Here is a 12,843-nt window from a genome sequence, read left to right on the forward strand (position 1 = left end):
AGGTGCTGCAGGGGATTAAAGATACAAATAATGGAGTAGAACAGGTATGGAATTGCTTTTTGGTGGGACCAGGAAAGAAATTCTGGGAAATGTGTGTACATGCTCTTTTTTTTCCTTTTTTACTCCAAGATACAACATTTGCATCTAAAAGTACTTTTTAAATGCTGTAAAGGCTGGATACATTGCCATCCAGTGCAAGTGCTTTGTTAGTGCTCATCACAAGTTTGTGAGAGGTAAAATACAGTGCTTCTTCACCCTGTTGCTAATCTTACTGGTTTTGTGGAACAAGAAACTAAACCCTTGCTACATTATGAATCCGCTTAGGTGGCTGAAAAAAGATGAATTTGTTGGAAGTGTGTTCCTGCTTGCAGAGAAAAGAAAATACAATATTTTTGTCATTGACTAAGACTGTGAGTTTCCCAACTTTGAAATTACAGTATGTGCAAAGTGGCTAAGATGTAGAAATTACAAAAGAAAGGTACCAAAGGTAGAAACTGAAACTAGACTCATAAATTTGAAATAGAATTTAAGTCTCATAAGCAATGTATACTGCTTCATATAAGTGATGGAGGTGTATGTGTGGGAGACACACCTTGAATATCAGTCAGTATGTTGTTCCAGGTCTGTCCTAAATGGAAGCATTATTTAGTAAGTACTTAAAGATTTTAGCCATTCATTGTGAGAATGGAACAAAATTTAAATTTTATAGTTAGGACCAATATCATTCACAAAGATGACAAATATCAAGCAGACAATGAGGGGGCCTGATAATCTTGGGTTGGGAGTGTAGGGGGAGGTTTAGGTGGGGGTATTGGGGTGTTGTGCCCCTCCTCCCCATGTTGGTATAATAGTAATATGGTGGCATAAACCCACATATTTTTGCTAAATTTCACAGAATGAGAATTTATAAAGTAAGTAAAAAAATCATCTTTTCACTTATTCCATTTAATAGCCTTATACACTGTTTTTCACCCCCAATAAATAGTTTCACTGAATGCAGTTTGCTTTTTTTGCATACTTTTTGTGGGCAGACTGCAAGTCAGTTGGTGAAAGTGGATGCTGTAAATTTTGTCTCTATCTCTAACGTTACATCAAACTTCCTCATGGAAATTTATGAAAATCCTATGAAAACCCCAAATAATCTTTAATTACTTTGTCAGTTTGAGATTTGTAGGCTACTGTATACATTATTTATCTATGGTTAGATGCCATTTATTTTATGCCATTAATTGAAAATCAGCATAAAAGGTTTCTATAGTTTATATAAATTTAAGTTGTCATACATTTATCCATTTTTTTTAATTTCAGTTTCTGATGGAAACAGGTATGGGATCACTATAAAATGGTGATGAAAACACATTTGACTCTATGAATAACACTGCAGATCCTAGCTAGAAGTTTCTCAGTAGATTCTCTAGCATTTTATTAAGGTGGTAAAATATTTTCTGGATGGAAAGATTGGAAGTTTGAAGTGAAGGTATGTTTAAGATTATTCAGTTCACCTCTGGAATTTAGAGCCCCTTTGTCTAAATCCAATTAACTGGACTGCAAATACATCCGGAAAATGTATTCACAGGTAGTTTTGTATATTGGTGTGCATCTTTAATTACATAAATATACTCCAGACTTTTTAAAATACTTTGCAATTTGATGTTATTTATTGTTACAGACTTTGCTGGAAGACTTCTTAATAATATTGAAAGCAAGTTAGTGCTATGACCTAAAAATTCTAAAAAGTGCTTAAGCAATTAACTTGCATTAACATTCAGCTCAGCAGCAGAATGGATGAGGTTTTCAGAATGCCAGCAAATTTGAAGAAAGCTGATGTTTTTCAGGTGCTTCAAGTGCTGTTTTGTTGAAGTAGCTTAGTGATATAATGAAACATAGAAAAAGGAATATTTTTCACACTGTTAGTCCTGTCAGAATAAAGACCCAGCTCTCCAACTGTGCAGGTCTCTGCATGAGCAGTGTTGAAGCTATGAACAGGAAGGATATAAAAAAAACCCCCCACTTTCCAAAAGGAAAAAAAAAAAAGGTGCACACACATTTTGTCTCCTCAAGCTCATTTATATAACCTTACCTTATTACATTTTGCTCATTAGTGCCAATTGGGCAGCTTCTGATAGCCTTTTCATTTAAACAATCACAGATTTTATAGCTCAAATAAAGCCAGCAGTAAGTGATAATACCTAACTGTTACTGTTGCTAAATTTAAACTGTTCACTTAACTACACTGGCAAGAATTTTTATATATATATATCTGATATCTCTTAAATAAGTCATGTATTTTCTTTCCCCTTAGTAACTTGCAGCGTCTAAGGAAATGTCAAACTTTTTCCTTTTTTTTTTTTTTAGGAAGTAGAATTAATAGATATTTTTAAGCAAAAGTGTTTTTTATTTAGCTATCACTTTGTAACTAGATTGTTGCAAAAAATTTCTTAGAAATTGTGAGCAAAATTTCCTGACCAGTACTTTGTTACCAAAAACAGTTTATTTAAATAATTTAACTTCTAAAATCTGGACTATATTTGGAGTTTCTTCTATTTTGTATTTAGAAAGTTTGAAATTTTTTTTACTTCCTCAGTTTCTCCTGTTTTATCACTTATGCACTACAATATTTTTTCAAGTTTTCTTATAGTTCATTGTGGTATTCTAAAAATTATGAAACCTTTGTGTATGCAAGTATAATGAAATGGTAATTATAAAAGGAAAAATCAAATTTTATGGAAGAGTTAATTGCAAGAGAGAAATAATATCAAGAATTAGACATTCCAATATGCAGGGTTTTTGTTGTTGTTCGGGTTTGGCTTTGGTTGGTTTTTTTTTTTTTTTTTGCAAATAAGAAAAACATAAAGAACTGTGGAATTAAAAAGAAAACATCAAAATTTGCAATGAAAATGTCACCCACTTCATTCGATCACATTGTCCGGGCTTTTCAGAGAATGATTCTTATGATTGTGAAGTTGCAGATGATAAGAAGGAAAAATATGGACCCAAATTCTGGAAAATATGTAGAAAAAATAACATGTTTGTTATGTTATTCTTCTACCTTACCTATTTGAAGGATCCTTCCAAAAATTGGCAGGGAAACTGAAAAAAGTTCATGCATAGGATTAAGGTTTTTCTCATTATTTTGAACTTTTTTTTTTCTTGTGACCTTTTAGAGCAAAATTATAGCTGAGTGCCTGGAGGGTATTTTTCTTATTATGGTTCACATGTTTATTACTTTCTTAAGAGCACATGGGAAGGCAAATCCCAGCTATTTCAAGGACTTTGGATATAACTAAATGTAAAGAAATACGTATAAAATGTATATGAAGTTAATATCTGTGAATGACTTCTGTTTGTCTAACATTAAGCTACCACACGATTCTATAATCTGCTAAATCCTTTACTTGTTTTATAATAGAGTAAAAATGCATTATTTAAAAAAGTACTTGGAGGAAGAGACTTAATTTTGCCAATCAGTTAGGCCAGGAAATGAATTACGATGTAATATATAAATTATCATTAGATGCCTTATGTGTTAATGCCCTGTTGAAATATGTGGAATGATTCATTATAAGTTAGGGGTAGTAATAAGGCTAACTTTTCAAATAAATCACTGCCTAATTTTCTGTAGCCTAGGCACATTTAATTCATTTTATGTATTTATGTAATTTCAAGTGTATAGTACTACTGCCCTTTGTCCTAAGTCACAGCAAGAATTTTAACACATTGAGAGCATTTGTAACCTACTGGGCAGGAATGTGATCTTGTTTCTCTTTTTCCTTTTTTAAAAAAAAAAAAACAAACAACACCACGTACAGAGGTGTGTTTTACAGTTGATTAGTCAAAATCAATTATTTCATAAAATTATAGCAGGAATATTGTGACTGTAACCGAGTATGTTAGGCAATGCAAACTGGAATAAAAATATAGAGCATCACATTTGTAAGCAACATGCTTGGGATACAAAAATGCTTCATCTAATATTCTTAGTTATGTTTTCTAATCTTTACACTAACACTTCGATAGATTCAACAGAAAGACAAGTAACTTGGAGAAATGAAGACTTCAGATTTGTTTACCTCCTGGAGAGTGACCTTCATGGTAGGAAAGAATGGACGATACAACCTTAAAAGTCAAAAGTCCGAACAATTATCTTGTGCTTAACATATGAATTGCTATTCACAACCTTACAAGACTTAATGCAACTGCTGTCCGTTCACACTGCTGCCAAAAATTAGCATGCAAAACAATTATATTTGGTCAATACATGCTTCTGTATAAAGTTGACAAAGACAGTAGAAGAGTTCATTTTTACTGTAAAATAAGGGAAGACAGAAATGTAATAGCGAGTGGATGAGAAGGTGAATCCTTCAGCACTTCTGAGATTCTCTTTCATTGGATTTTTCACTTGAGAGGTGCCCAACCCAGGATGCCAGACTGCATGTCTCTGGCTGCCTTGCCACAGAATCAATAGTCATTTTGCAGAGATTTCTTTTTGGTACAGAGTGAGCTGTCGTTGATTTGTTTACTGTTGCAAGAGAACTTAGCATGGTCCCAGAACATCTAAGTGTTTATAACAATGTATAGCACTAGAATTTTAACAACAATGATAGTGTATTTGCCTTTGATTGTAAGTCTGTTCTTGCATTTAATTAATATCACCCTTGAACTGCAGTTGTAGTTTGTCTGGCAGTGTTGCAAAATTAGTAGGCAGGTAGGTGGTTCTAGTAAAGCAAAAATGGTCAGTGGCTATGAAAATGCTTATAGTGGAAACACTGAATTTTCTTTTAGCTTTACAAAGTGTCAGTCCTTGAATTTTGTTTGTTCTCTTATGTAGAACTATTGAGGTGAAAATATGTTTTGTTTAAAACCGACCAACCTTTGAACTTTACAATGGCTGTAGAAATCTGTGGAAATCTTGAACACCTGAAAAGTATAGAGTGAATAGAATAACTAGCTGTCTTGGAAAATGATCTCCAGGACAGTATTTTACCATGAATTTCATTATAGAATTTGGGAATTTTCCATTTTTCCTACTTAATATGGTTTTCCAGGAACCTGCACTTTCTCTTTACAGCAGAAATTTAGTAAAGGAAGCACAGGCCTGAGCTTTGTTTTGTGCACTGAAGGAACCTCATTCCACTTCTACTCTGTGGCATGCCCTTTTTGTTGCTGTGTCACCTGAGCCTGAACATAAGCCTGGCACTGAAACTAGTTTCCACAATGTCTTCTTGATTCTTTTTTCATTTTTTTAAAAGATCCAGTCAGGTAACGCCAGCTTATTTTTAGGAAAAGTCTAATTTTTATGATTTTACTAGTTATTTTCTAAATTTGAGATCAAAAGTTTAAAATTATTAGATCCAGTAACATTTGTTTCTACTTCTAGACCATTCACAATACAAAATTACTTCAATGCTTATTTCTGACAGCTACTGTGTGAATAGCTGTTTTCTGACATGAGTGGTAACAGCTGAAAACAGTACCCATATAAATTAGTCTCAGAACTAATCTTTTTAAGCTAATGTATTTTCAGTGAGAAGCTATCGCAAAATTCAAGTCTCAAAATGGTATGCTTCTGAAAGCCAGGTATCATTATAAATAGCTAGTCCTAAAATCCCTAACTTATTAGAATAGTATGTACACTTATAAATACTTTCTTGTTATAATTTATGGCACACATGCATAGGTGAGTGGGGAAAAATAATTTGTCTAGTGCTGTCTTAGAGTACTGTAAATATTTTATCTGCTAAATCCAAAAAGTGATAGTAAAAGTGCTTTCTGATCTCTGCTCAATTAAAACCACTGATTTTCATTTTGTCTATGTGTGTAATTGTGGGCAAAATGGAATCTAAAATAACATTTACATTCTTTTCACATGCTGCCCTTTCTAACCAGTTATTGTACCTCTCTCTAACTGCTGGATTTTAAAAAATGTATTGTGGGTTAAAATAAAACTGATTCTATGTTTTTTGGATGGCACTTTCTTTAACCGTCATTGTGGTAGGGTTTTTCACCTGTAGTACAGGTTGGGGTTACCATTTTTGGTGCTTGTTTTAGATTAACATAGGGCTTTTGGAAAATATATGATTTGCAGTTGAATAAGAAAGGACTTCTTTAAGTATCAATGAAAGAAAATACACATTAACTTTTCCAAATTATTTAAATGGTAGTTTGGGTATGTGGCTTTGATTAATTTGTAAATTAAGTATTTCTGTGCTCTTAGTCAGTTCTATATAATTTATCTGGGTTTTTCATTATTCTTATTTTCATATATTGGATTTCAGAATAGTAGAGCTTGACTGAGATTGCCACTTCAGTTTCAAAAGTAGGTGAGCATTTAATTTTCACATGAGAATTAAGATCTTTAAAAGGTAAGCACTCTCACATTAGAACTGTTATTAAGAATTTTGAAGTATACTTTAGGAAAGATGCAAATCTTATGTTACCTGAACGAAACAAAGAACTAATATCACTTGTAATATTATTGAGATGGTACTTGGTTTCAGCCAACTTTTGTGTAATTAAAATTGTCCTTTTTTAGCTTTAAAGAAGTAGTTGATACCGTTCAGTTCTGTCTGCAGAAAGCTTTGAAAGTAACAGTTATGACCCTTAGGGAGGAATTATGGGTTTTTTTCATTTTTGTTTCTCTAGAATGCATACTGTCAAGTGTCTTTTGATATGCATAAGAAACAAAAATTCAACAAGCAAGCAAAATAGTTGTGCTTTGTTGTTTATGATGATGGAAAGGATTTGAGGCTAAATAATTGGTTCATCTACGAACTGTAATTCTGCCTCAACAGGGGAGAATGTGTATGGAAATGATTGATGGGCAATTCTCTGTCTTGTGGACTCCTCCATAAACAGTCACAAATAATTCTTGTAGATCATGACAAAAACCATAAATGTATTTCCTGAAGAGATGTCATGTCTAGCTACACAAACTCAACTTTGGAATTGCATTTGTTATGCATTGTGTTTTAAAGTGATCAAAGCATTTTTGCCTCTGTGTAAATTCTGAATAAAAGTTGGGACCTACAGATTGTGGTCGTACAAAAACAGCTGAAGGACTCGCATACTGCAAGAGGCTTGTGCTTCTGCTGTCGATGTACTCTCCTCTATCAACCAGCTCACAGTCATGGAGAGAGGCTTAGGAGAGTTGCTGTGTGTGTAACACAGACTTGGTTTTTGCGATAGGTTTTCTTTTTTGTAACAGTTTTGATCTGTGTTTTTGACGTGGTGTGACTGATAGCCAAAGGATTATCCTTGTCAGTGCCCACAAAGGGGATCTAGTGTGTCAAAATGGTGGTTTTGCCTCTAACTTGAATTTTTCAGTGATTTTTTCAGATTTTTACTGTATGGATTGATTGATGTCAACAAAAGAAGGCAAATTATATTTAATTTAAAAGTTGTTTTCTAGTTTAGTATGTCAGTATGGATTGGGCTTATATTGGACCTCTGTAAACCAGGTAAAGGAATGGGTGTAGCTTTAGGCAATATGAACTCTATTTACTTATCCAGTTCAGGCAGGTGGGTTACTATTACACAAATGTTTTATATTTTGAATGCCCATATTCATTGCACTGCTGGAGTTCTAGCAGATATTGCAAACAGTGGGAGGTAGGTGGCAGCTGGGAACTGGGCTGTTACCAGCTTTCATGTAAACCGTGATCCCAGTGGTGGAGCCAGAAGTGCATGTAAACAGACATTACACCTTAGATCCATGTAATCTGTGAAGAGCACTTCTGCCGATCTCTTGGCTATCAGTTGTATTGTTGATTGTTTCTGCGGTTGTTTCTTGTTCTGCTGATATGATACACTGGCCTGGCTCTTTCAAGTGAAACGTGTGGTTGACATCTAGTCTGGCCTATGACTTATGATTCCGTTATATGAGGTTTTGTGTGAATTAGAAAACATGCCCTTCCTGACGATGGGTACATCAATGCATTCGGGGGGGGGGGGGGGGGGGGGGGGATGTGTGTGGAAAAAACCAAACCAGACCACCCGAAAAAAAGATCTGAGAAATGCTGGGGGGTTTGTGTAGTCAGGATATGAGTTCTGATTCATTTTGCCACTCCAAGGCAAATCAAAACCAAGTAACAGGTTTGAAAAATGTATCACAAGAAAAATGTATTGCTTTAGAAAACTTTTCTGGGGGATTATTTACTATGTACTGCTAGTGACAATAGCACCATTTAATAAAAGAAATATTTGATTTGTTATTGGTAGAGCAAATGGCATATATTGCAATTTCAAGCCAATGGAGGAAATTTATCTCTTAGTACCATCTGCATGAGTCAGACAGATATCACGGGGTGGCTTACATACACAGCCTGTTTCTCTAGAAAGTGCTAGCAACACTAAACAACATATAAAAGTCCATGATCAAAGGCAGGGATGATGAATCTTCTAATGAGGGATACTTACATAGGGCAAGGAATAAATACTGATTATAGGAAATGTTCTCCTAGTTTTCCAGTTGATTGCATGTTAGAAGCTATCTCCAACAGAATATAGCATCCTCTACCAAGTTGTGCAAAGTTGTTGGACTTTTCTTCACAATTTTCAGCAATTATATTAATGTTGTCTTAAATGGAATTTATTACAGACTCAGAGCAAATTTGCTTGATTGGTTTTGAAAATACTATTAAAAGTTTTGCATACAGTATTCACGGGCACAGAGAATTTTACACTATACCTGGCTTCTTTCTTGTAATACCAGCATTTGTCTGGAGGTTTTTTGTGTTGGGGTGGGTTTGGGTTTTTTTTTTTGGGGGGGGTGGGGATGGGTTGTATTTTTTTGTTTGGTTGGGTTTTTTAAGTACGCTGGCTTATCATAGACTTCAGAAGCTTTTTTAGTAGAAGTGTTGATATGTACTTATTGCAGAGGTTAAGCTGAAGCTCTGCTGTACTGGGCCCTGCATAAGTAGTGGAGTCTTCTGGTAGAAAGTTCTTCTATGCTCAAGGACTAGTACTAATAACTGTGAGGTTTAAGCCAGCCTATATAAAAACTGAGAGGAGCTGGAACCCAGCATATTAAAAAGCTTAACACTGTTATGTTAGAGGCACTTGTAGAAGTCTAGAAGAAGGTATAACGTTGAGCAGTCTCTTAAACAGCTGATGGCTTTGTGTCATGCCACAAAAACAGATGTGAGGCACCAGAAAGTCTGGCCAGCTTTGACTTTTCATCATAAGATGATGTCTTCTGGCTGGAAGCTCTAGAAAGTGTTACTTACTGAGGCTGCAGTGGAAGAGCTTTGAATCAAAAAAGAGTTCACAAAGCCACTGAACGGAACTTTGATAGCAAAATGTACCACCATGAAGGTCCCAGAGTATTGAAGCTCATATTAATGGTATTGAGGTTCAAGTTAAATATGTGAGATTGAACTTAACTATGATATGGGAAATTACTCAGGGAAGGAGTTAGATAGAATTGCTCAGAAGAGTCCTAGTGGGAAATTAATGATCAGTGAAAACATGGACATTCCTCAGAATAAATTCAGTATGATGCACAGATGTGAATGGAAAAAGCAACATGGCTTTTACACTAACTTTGCATGTTTTCTCTAGGTAAGTAGGTGCATTTCTCCCTTTACCCTAAAAAAAGGAGGCTGTGTTTTCTGTATTTGAATGAAGACCTGAAATTATACAGTGAATTCTATCATATCTGAACTGATTTTTTTGTTTTAATTCTGGTTTACCTGGCGAATGTCTTCCACCAGATTTTTCTGTTCAGTTATTAGCCATACTGTGAATCTCATACCATTTTTACACAAAACACAGGAATTAACAACAGGCAGTTTCTCACACAGTCACTATCATATGTCAATTTTAAATTTGGACACCATGTATGCTTAAGTATGAAGACTGTTCCTAGTTTATACCCTGTATGCCAATTTTAAAATTACTTAGGCTGCTGAAAGTTACTATTAATTATTTCTTCCATGATGAACTGTCTCAGTTGTGAAAATTTTAAAATGTTCAGTGTCATGATTTACTATATATTTCTACCTGTGAACTTTCACTTATTTAACTCATTTGAGTGAAGAAAAAAATCAGTCCAGGATTTGACTTCTAATCTTCTGCATAGGATTTAATGTGTTACAAAGAGTTTTAGGAGGTTAATTATTGGTCAGATCATTTCAAGTGTGACTTGCAGTAATATCTAGAGCTGGATTCTGTGAAAAAAAACCCCAAACCCTAAGATTTGGGGTGCTAGGTAAGGACAAAGAGAAGTAGGGGTCTTTTTGGTCAAAAAAGAGCAGGCTTCTGCTTTAATTAGGGTTTTGTAGCTTTACTTTTTTATGATTAAGTTTCAGAGGTAGTCTGTGTTATTAATTAAGTTTAAAAGTGTTTTGTTAGGAAGGAAGAATATGCACACACTCATATTCATGGTATGATTAATACAGGCTATTTTATGTTTTGCATGGAAGTAAATCTCTAGTAATCATATTCTTAATTATACCTTATACTTGCCTCAGTAACTAATGATTAATGTTAAATAATCTATTGTAATACAATTTCATTAATTTTAAGCTTTCCTTTCAGTTGCATCAGCTGTGACATCTATTTATCTCCATGTATTTATATATAGTTCTCTTCAAAGTTTTAATCTTTAAAACTACTTCAGAGACAGTAGTTTTGTGCAATTCAGTGTTTTGTTAGTCTAGTCCAAAGTCTAGCGTCTGCCACTTCTATTTCCTAACATCCAATATAGTTTATAAAATTTTTTTTCCGTGTTGCCTATCTGTACTTTACAAGAACTTCCATTTAATAAAGGAGTGTAGCTTAATCACAGACTGAATAAAACAGATAAAATTATTTTGCTGAGTGCCACTTCAGTAGTTCAGTGTTCTTGATGGAAGGCTATGTATAATAAACAGAAAAAGCAGGTCAATGCGATTGCTAATGCACTCTTAGAGTAGTTTGAATAGAGAATTTTGTCATCAAAACATTGGAAATAAAGGGCATAATTCTTACACAGAAATAGGATACTTCATATCCTCTCTGCATTACCCATAGAAATTCTTTACTGATAAGTCACAGAAATATATTTAAAATATAACACACCAAACAGGTAATTTGTTTCGGTGGTTCTCAATTTATTTCTGGCATAGCTAGAACAGCCTGCCTGTAAATGTAGCTGAAAGGAGTTTTTCTCATCACAGTTGAAATTCTGACTACCGTTTGCTCATTCTTTAGCAAATTAACATGAAAACTAGAAGGGAAACTTGTGCTGGGTTATAGGTGCTGAAACTCTGATAAGTACTAATTTCAAAATCATGCATCAACTGCTGGAATCTACTGGCTTTTCTTTTAATTGCAATGTCATGTATGACCAAGAGCTAGATCTACACAATTGCCCTGCAGTTAGGTGCTGTAATACTAATGGTTTTGCCATTGACATTGGAAATCAAATCCAGGGTTTACTTGCTATGTCCCCTAAAGCAGGAGGGAGAAGAAGGCACTTTGGGCTGGAACCCAGACATATGCAGTAGGTGATCTGGGGCTGTCCACTGCCCAGCACTGAACATGGCGTGGGATGGGTGAACAAGCGACATTTGTAAATTTTTCTGGAAGGGGCAGGGTTTCCTTTGGACCTGCTGCTAATATGTAGCTGTGGAAGACTAAATATATTTAATGTTAGTTCAATTTATATATGGTTTATTAAATTTCATCAGAATAAAATACCAGCTGCTTGTGGTAACAAATTTTGTGTTTATGTTTTATTACACTTTAATGATTTCATGATTACTCTGATAGCTGCTTTCCCACAATTTTGTCTCATTAATGTCAATGTAATCTGCTCATCTCTTTTGCCCTTTTATTTCACAAACTTTAGGCTTTTTTGCCCCTCTTCTTTCAGAATTCCCAGATCTTTCACATCTGTGTTTTATCAGGTATACATCATATCTTCAGAATCTGCAGTAATGTTTTGAAATGTTCTTACACAGTTTTCTTAATAGTATCTATGCCTATTAAATCTTTTAAGTTTCACTTAACAGTGAAGTGTTAAACACCTTTGCAATAACTCCTGAGATTCATATCCTTTTACCATTTTAGTAGTTATTTCATGCTACTATTTCAAATGCTTTTTCTTCTATATTGTAATTAATGATTTTATACTTCCAGTCTAGTTTCAGACAAGACAGTCATAATTTTTTTGAGTTGTGTTCATAAAGATTTTACTTTACATAATTGAGGTTTTTAAATCGAGTGGGTATGTACTTTTTTCTATATTAACACATATAAAAATGTTAATTTCCTGGAGTACAAAAACTTCCTGTTTGCTTGTGCTTAAGCAAGGGATATAGGACATGATAGTTTGAACCTAGAAAGCAGGTTGCAGTATATACTTCATTGATCAGTCTACCTTTATCCGATGGAGGAAATTATAAAATAGTTACAAAATTTGTAAAATATATCATATTCTGAATTCAGTTCTGGGTCATGAAATCATGTACACAAGGGCAGAATCATGAAATGCCTGTGGAAGAGATTATGGAAAGAATAGTAGATATTATAACAACATTCAGTCTGACTCCTATAAATCATATTTCTTTTTATGATTCTCATTCTTTTATTTGATGCACAGTATATATGTAGCTTACAATGAAGGGTATGTGGTTGTGATTTAGTTTTCTATTTAGTTTTCTTATGTTCAGACATTATTCTTCAGTTCTACAAAGATGAGACAGGGAGACTCCATAACAGCAAAGTAACAAATTACAGCTCATCCCTGCTTTTTTCAGTTGCCGTAATAAAATTCTGTTCTCATTGCTCAAAGTCTAGGAATGAAGTATTTATCACCTTATCAGGAAACCCTCAGCATTTTAGCTTCTATTCAGATGTCTA

This window comes from Phalacrocorax aristotelis, chromosome 4, assembly GCF_949628215.1.
Source record: "Phalacrocorax aristotelis chromosome 4, bGulAri2.1, whole genome shotgun sequence".
Classification (NCBI taxonomy): domain Eukaryota; kingdom Metazoa; phylum Chordata; class Aves; order Suliformes; family Phalacrocoracidae; genus Phalacrocorax; species Phalacrocorax aristotelis.